This window comes from Mercenaria mercenaria, unplaced genomic scaffold (genome assembly GCF_021730395.1).
Source record: "Mercenaria mercenaria strain notata unplaced genomic scaffold, MADL_Memer_1 contig_5058, whole genome shotgun sequence".
Taxonomy (NCBI): Eukaryota; Metazoa; Mollusca; class Bivalvia; order Venerida; family Veneridae; genus Mercenaria; species Mercenaria mercenaria.
Genome location: NW_026463339.1, coordinates 350 through 9,069, shown reverse-complemented (window position 1 = coordinate 9,069; position 8,720 = coordinate 350). Strand labels below are relative to the sequence as shown.

The following is an 8,720-nucleotide window of genomic DNA, read 5'->3' as shown; positions in this document are numbered from 1 at the left end:
CAACAATTAGAGAAGTTGCAAAGGTTATTTGGGTTAATAGTAACTAGTTTCTCTACAGTGCAATATGGTAAGCTGCATTACAGACAATTAGAATTAGTTAGAATTCAGGCACTTAGTATAAGACAGGGTAATTATGATGCCATGATAGAAATTACTTCCGACATGAAAACAGAACTAAGTTGGTGGTTACAAAATTTAGAATTTCAAGTAAGAAATATATCATTCACCAGTCTGCAGAGGTTGGCCTGTATACTGATGCGTCCCTATTAGGTTGGGGTCCGAGATTAGGGGACTGTAAAATTGGTGGTCGCTGGAACACTTCAGAGTGTAATTATCATATAAATGCATTGGTAATATTTCATGCATTGGACTCTTTCAAGGATCAGGTTTATGGGAAAAGAGTACAACTTTTCTCTGATAACACTACGCAGTCAGCTACATAAACAATATGGGTGTAACAAGATAAGTGTATACATTTGGAATTGGTGCATAGCGCACAACATTTGGCTAACATGTTCACACATTGCTGGTTCAGACAATATTCATGCAGATGACGCATCAATCTTTTAAGAATGTTAGTAAGTTTGTTTGCACATTACGAATGCACGTAAATGACATTAAACTATCTTTAAAATACCAATTTAGAATTACCTTCCCTAGTGCATCATAAAGATAATTAAGGACTTCTCACCTGATGTAACCCGTAATAAACTTTGTTTGTAATATCTGCTAAATTAAAAGGAATAACTAGCGGCACCAGTCAACCCTAATTAGCTTGTGTTTATAACACTTAGCGTAAGCGTGAAACATTATGGAAAATTTACTGCTGTCATTAGACAAAAAGTTCCACCTTGCTCCCGCCTGTCAACGGTGATTTAACTCCGCCTTCCATACCTTACTGCTTACATCACGCATATCATTACTAGTGTGTTGGAGATTCGCCTGCGAGCTTTCAGTGGCCGCAAGTGTTTATTAAGAATGCACGAGCTAATTTTGGACACAGTTTTATTTTAGGAAATGAATGATAAGAGAAAGGGTTATCAAAGGAAAATGTCCCCCGGGTTCCGATTGACGTACAGGCAAGTATCATGCCGGGTCCTTTGAGTGTCTTTTGAAAATCTTCTGGGTCCGGAGCGGGGTCCCGGATCAAATGGAACCACTGTCCAGGAATCCATGATCGATGTGTTTAGTGATCAGCTAGAGTGGAAGTGAAATAAACAGATTAGACTGTTATAAATTATTAGGGATGGGAACGAATACTGAAATCAATATTCGAATATTCGGTTTGCCATATTCGAATATATTCGAATACTCGGCATGTTTTAAGGGAATGTTTAAATTCTTATTAAGTGATTGGCATATACACCATATATTCCGCTGTTTAAAACGTGAATCATCGTACGTAATAAGGCCAAAAAGTGTTTGTTTCGGGTAACCCGACCCTACCTAGTTAGACCCGCCGACCCTAGTGTTTTATTTCACGACTCTGTCAGTATAATCATGAACATATTTAATTAATTCAGATTTTTAGAAGAAACATTCAAGCAGGTCGTCCAATTCAAGCACGTGTCGCGCTGTTGTATTACCGCCGCCATTTTGAAAATTTTCAATCGGCGTGTAAAAAGCCGACAAACTTAACGAATGCAGACTTAAACCTCCTTCAACATGATCATATATTATTTCTTGGTTTTATTATAAACTACTTCAAAAATTATTTCAAATACGGCCGATTGCCCGGGCGCTGTGAATGAAAACCGACTCTGTGGACGGTATGAAATGTCATACAAAATTTTGTAAATAGGTCGCCAATATCTACAAGTTTGGTATTGTTTTCGAAAACAAAATTCTAAAATTTGTTACATAATACAGGCGCCAATAAAAGTAAACAAAAGATAAAAAAGATATCACATTTACGCCTAGTCCAAAATATTAGACGTGTACATGCTCATTTACCTTCAACATTCATTAATTTATTGTTCCTTCTCAAGAGAACACTTATGGGGAACATGTCACACTTGACTGAGCATGTAATGGATGCAGGGGTATCATCAAAGGAATCCGATTTCCTGTAGGGCGCCGCCATCTTGGACTCATGCATATTCATTACAAATAGCCTCTAGCCCAATATGTGTTTACGCATAATCAATCTTTATTTCAGTCTTTATAGTGCAATACAACTACTAAAATAACAGAACAACAAGACACAATAATAAACTTTGAATCATGTAACTCCTCATTTGAATATATTATAGTAAAGAATCGAGATTAATGAAATGAATATGAATATGCATCATCTAAAAATAGACTCCCGCAAAAAAAAAATTTACGTAATGAAATTGTCCCTGGTCACGTGATTTTTTTAGCTTCTAACGTTTCGGATTTGCAGGTGCTTTCTTTTGCGTAATTTTTTTACTCTTCCTGATTTGTTTTTCGAATCGTAAATGCATGTATTAAATTTCTTTGTGTTAAGTGTGCAGGTACTCGCTGGTGTAGTCGCGTGATGAAAATATCCGGAACACAGACTGCAAGACAAATGATTCCAAATAGCAGAATATGTACTGCACTTGCTTATATTAAAAAACAATTTTGGGTTATGATAAAACTGTTAATACTTAGATTAGTTCTTAATTAAGTTTGCACAAATAATGACAGCACATATTTTTCTCATTGCATTATTAAACATTTGTAACATTATGCTAAAACAATATCCTTTAAAAAGAATATTTTATATGCGCTAGAAGGAACCTTTTGGTAAGCTAAATCTTGTTATTTTACATTTCATTTTCAATCTGCATTGTAACGTCTAAAAGGGCCCTAATCAGTAGAATGTAGCATTTTCTCACACGTAATATATACGATGTACGCAGGTTTTAACAGTTTAGCCTACCGTTATTTATCATATTATAGGTTAAAGGTCAGTAATTCAAATCCTTCTTTGTTTCATATAAAAAACGACAACTTCAGGTCGTCTTTACGTATCGTTAGAGAACATCACTTTTTCCTACACCTATTTTTCATGGAAGTTCTATCACAAATTAACGAAAAAATGAAAAGAAAATAGGGGGTTATGTAGTTCCTAGTGAAATGCCAGTCGGTTGTGGTCTGCTACCCTAAAAATGGCGCATATTTGCTCTCGTCCGCGCAATAAACACCTACTTCCGGTTTCGATCAGCAAAACTTGCCATGTGGGGTGTATGAACATGAGAACCGTCTCATTTCACGCAGAATGTATTCTAGTAGTGAAAAATGGTGATTAAAGCACTCGTTCTACACGAATTTGCGCAAAAAATGGGAAAATTAGGATCTATTTATTATGGACTTCTTTCGACTACACCACGGAAGCACATTTTCGACCGAATTACTGACCTTATTCCTTCTAGTAATATATCGTTTAAATTTACCTTTAAAATCCCTCATATCCAATATATGTCAATTGTGTACAGTTTTCAATACACATTCCGCCATTTTTCAAGCATATCCAGCAGGTTATAATATATTTAGAATTGACTTAGACGAAAACAATTTTCCACGTGGACTATTTGCCAATTGATCTAGAGGGAAAATATTTCGTCTAAAATTGATTCTCAAAATAAACTGTGTTTACACAACATTCGGATACAGATACACGGCGATACATACAGTGGAAAGAAACAACTCGATATTTATACATGAAAAGTAACTTTTATTTTGTAATTATTCACATATGCAGTTGAAAAAAGGATTATTTTCGGTGTAAGTAGTGTTTTTTTCACTTCGGATTGGGTTATGTTGTTCATAAGTTTAAAAGCGACATGAAGTGTGTTCGCTTCTCACTACATGTTATAAATGGCGATCCGATAAGACCTGACATAACCGATAGATGTCAAAATGTTAAAATATGTTATGTCAGGTCTTATTGATAGGTCTAATTGACGCCTGGTGCAAACTATTAATATTATAACTTATAATAAACAAGTGCTAAAAGTTTCAAAGCCGTCTCTCAAACAGTTTACACAAAATGGGGTACTCTAAATGTTGATATTTTTGCCTCAAGGCTTAAAGACACTGATTCTTGTATGCAAGGTATGTGACCTATGGTCTGCGTATTGGCAGTAAGAGCCAATATACAAGACTGGAAGATTGATATTATTTTTGAGACGTTTCTGCCAGAGCCCAACCCTCCAGACTTTGTCGAAGGCCTGGGAGAAATCTATAAAGGCACAGAAAACTTTAACTTTCCTCTTTTTTAAAATATCTATTAACGAAAGTAGGCTAAATATATGGTCCGCACAAGAGTATCCTTTTCGAAATCCTGCTTGATTTTCATTAAGTAATTAGCACTGGAAATAACCAATTGTCTGAACATATCAATAAAATTTATGATCCTCTGACATGGACTACATGATTGTCAAGTCTACAGGGGTTTTATGGACTCTTATCAGTCTGGACCAGACAGGATCCTGTTTATTGGGGATTAAAATGTCTGGAGTGGAGCCAACAGCGTCCAGCATGGTGCAATCTGATGGGCGTTTGCATTGATCTCTATTCAGCCAGTACCTTTTTTTTTGGTAAATACCCCTTAGAATATGTTGCAGTCTGATGGTTATTTGCATTGATGTCTATTCAGCCAGTACCTTTTTTTGGTAAATACTCCTTAGAATATGGTGCAGTCTGATGGTTATTTGCATTGATCTCTATTCAGCCAGTACCTTTTTTGGTAAATACCCCTTAGAAGATGGCAGTCTGATGGTTATTTGCATTGATCTATATTCAGCTAGTACTTTTTAGGTAAATACCCCTTAGAATATGGTGCAGTCAGATGGTTATTTGCATTGATCTCTATTCAGCCAGTACCTTTTTTTGGTAAATACCCCTTAGAATATGGTGCAGTCTGATGGGTGTTTGCATTGATCTCTATTCAGCCAGTACCTTTTTTTGGTAAATACTCCTTAGAATATGGTGCAGTCTGATGGTTATTTGCATTGATCTCTATTCAGCCAGTACCTTTTTTGGTAAATACCCCTTAGAAGATGGCAGTCTGATGGTTATTTGCATTGATCTATATTCAGCTAGTACTTTTTAGGTAAATACCCCTTAGAATATGGTGCAGTCTGATGGGTGTTTGCATTGATCTCTATTCAGCCAGTACCTTTTTTGGTTAATTACCCATTAGAATACTTATTAATATGGTACTCCGCCCAAGATTGGAGAATTACGTCCATATAGAAATTTAGCTGTCTTTATATAAAAAATTTAATAAGAGGTAGTATGTAAGGTTATGATATTTTAAGTAGTTCCAGGAGGTTTTCTTTGCCTTTAATTAATGCTGAAAATCCAGTTTATTGTTCTTGGGAGCCTGATGCTGGATGTACCTATGTCAACTTTCACCGCTTGTGGAGGTAGTAATGAATTTTTAAGGTAGCAATTTGATAAAGGTTTAGGATATGACAGTATAAATACAGAACGTAGTTCATTATCTTCTCCTGGATTAAACTTTGATGGATTTAAAGCTGGAAGTCATCCTCTTGTCTTTAAGATTATGAAATGGATATTTGAATTAAGACCGTCTAAACCTCGTTATGTCAGAACATGGAATGTAAATAAAGTGTTGTGCTATTTACGGAAATTGTCACCCGTTGCGGGTTATGTATATATACCATTCTAAAAGTATATTTGTTGCGCACAAGACATATGCGTCAAGACAGGAGAGCATTAAGTCAGAAGTCAGTTGAATATTCAGCCATCAACCATCAACTAGCGACCAACTTTATGCTGGTTCAAGACAATATGTTATTGATTAAGTTATGTAAAGCCATATAAACATGTAGGCAGGCATACTATTTCAAGATGGCTAAAAACTAATGATAAGATCAGACATAGATGTAGAAACATAAGGATCAGCAGCAACGTCTAAAGCAAAGTACAATGCTGTTCGCATAAAGGGCATTCTTCAAAAAGCAGGATGGTCCAATGTCAGAACATTTTCTAAGTTTTATGACAGGAATATAGAATCTAGTGTTGATAGATTTCGGCAGGGAGTACTCCAAATAAGTGAGTATCTAATCGCTATAGGGATAGTATTTTTGAACATTATTGATTTAAAATCTCATTTTAGAAGTACTTAAAAATTTTAAACGAAAAAGAATTTCAAAAATTAAATGACACGTACATTTGTTAAAGTCGATGTTTCATTTAAATTCTTTGAGGTCAAAGAATAGAACTGAGGCTTAAATGCATTGCAAATATATTACTGGTCACAATTAGGTAAATAGTTTTCCCTATATAGTCTATATAAAACTGACATTTTTTAAAGAGCTATCAATTCAATTCAATTCAATTTATTTGCATTATATGGCCTCCGGCCCAAATACAATATATACAACATGAGATAAACATAATGCATGAGGTTATGACATAAACAGCTAGATGACATAGTCAATGTTAAACCATGATGACCTATTATAGTTAACAATACATATCAGAATTCATATTTAACTGAACACTTCTAGATATTTGTCCCTCTCTTTAAAAGAGTAGTAAAGATACATGGCAACTTTCCTAATTAAATTCACATTTACGTCTGACATCAAAGCATAAAACTTTTCTAGGGTTGGATATTGACAATAATACATAGGTAGATATTTTGTACGAATATCAGCATATAAAGGGCATGATAACATGAAATGATATTCATCTTCCAGTACAGTTTCATAGTACAGACATACTCGATATTCTCTAGGTATGTTATAATGTCTACCTTTATCTATCATTAAACAATGTGAAGAGCTACGGAATCTGGCCATACAATTTCTAAATTTCTCAACATCTATTGCAATAATATATTTTTCAACTCCAAAACAATATCTATAGTTACAATAGTACTGCAGTTTAATATTGTCTCTACACCTTGACTGCCAGTTTTGTATGAACTGGTCTTTTAAAGTTTGAACATACTGAATTAAAAATAACCTTGGGTTTGCAACATTTTGTGTTTCCCATACATATCCAAACCCATTGCTGTATAAGTTACGCTTAACATCAGTAACCCAATTTTCATACCCTATATTGTCATAATATATAAGCATTTCATAACACAATCTTGAATATCTATCTTTGGGAAGATTAAGTAATCTTAACCAATATTTAATACATCGTTTTGAAGCATATATGTGCATAGGATATCTCCCTGTAATCCCCAAGTACAGCATCATTACATGCAGAGTTATATACATTCAAAAATCGTTTGCAAGCATACACCTGTACTGTTTCTATGCATTGTGGGTGTTTTAAACCCCAAAGTTCAGAACCATATAACATAATAGATGCAATTTTCGAATCAAACACTTTAAAAAACGTTTTATATGGTAGACAAGATAAATGTTGAAGAGAACTAAAAATGTACATAAGTACCTTCTTCGCTTTCACAGACATGACCTCTGCCATTTTATACATTGATAATCTGTTTGTAAAGAATATACCGACATAAGTAAAACCATTGACAATTTCAAGCTGTTTGCCATTATATAACCATTTTTCTCTTCTCGCCAACCTTCCACCTCGTTTAAATACAAGTACTTTTGATTTCGTGATGTTTACAATTAATTTTCTCCTTAAACAAAACTGATATAAAACATTTAATTGTTTTTGTAAGCCAACAACAGTATCAGAAATCAAAGCAATATCATCAGCAAACATAAGCAAAAAAATTTCAACAATATCTGGAAATAACTGGATCCCTCTGATGTTATCTTCACATAACATTGAATAAAGTTCATTTATGAACATTGCAAATAAAACGGGGCTTAGGCTACAGCCCTGACGTAAACCAACCGGACATGTAAATATGTCTGACACACCCTCGCTGGTTCTTACACATGCTTTGACTGATGAATAAATGCCCTGTATTGACTTATATCAGTGACCCTTTACACAATTTCGTTTTAATATATCATACAAAATCGACCGATCAACTGAATCAAAGGCTTTTTAAAAGTCTATGAAAGCTACATATACAGGTTTCCCTTTCATACATAAGTATTTCTTAACAATGGAATATAAAATAAAAGCATTATCAACTGTAGTATAGCCCGCTCTAAAACCTGCTTGGGATTCCGAGAGTTTGTTATAAGCCTCAACATAAAAGGTAAGTCTTTTAGTAATTATTGATATATACACTTTACTAAAAACATCTAGTAATGCTATACCCCTGTAATTATCAGGGTTGCTATAACTGCCCTTTTTGTGTAGTGGTATAATGACTGATTTTGCCCAGTTATCTGGAAATTCACCTCTAGAAAACAATCTATTAAAAAGTTTACATATAAATGGTAACAATACATGTACGCCATACACTAACTGATGGGGTACAAGACTACCTCCAGACGCTTTATTTATATTCAACGCTTTTACACTATGTAATATCTCTTCATTAGTAATCTCAGAGTTAAAAATTAACTGTTCTATATCATCCAAATTTGTATCTATATCAAAAGTGACACATACATTGTCACATACATGGTTATTTTCTACAGTATTCGAAAATAAATTACTGAAGTGATCATACCATTTGTCCAATGATATAATATTCTCTGATTTAGGTTTATTTAATACCCGTTTGATTTCATTCCAGAATTTTCTGGAGTTATTAACAGAGGACTCGACTTTATTTAAGTATTTTCTGTTAAACAACATTCGTTTATGTCTACACAAATTTTTATATCTACATTTACTTTGTACATAAG

At 34.2% G+C, this 8,720-nt stretch overlaps 1 long non-coding RNA gene across 1 annotated transcript; it reads left to right on the top strand.

Annotated features, from left to right (window-relative positions):
- The first annotated feature begins 4,704 nt into the window (after positions 1–4,704).
- LOC128554468 (uncharacterized) lies at positions 4,705–5,276 on the top strand. The gene is made up of 2 exons (XR_008369616.1): positions 4,705–4,991; positions 5,063–5,276. It is a non-coding gene; the product is annotated as an uncharacterized LOC128554468 (long non-coding RNA).
- Positions 5,277–8,720: the final 3,444 nt, after the last annotated feature.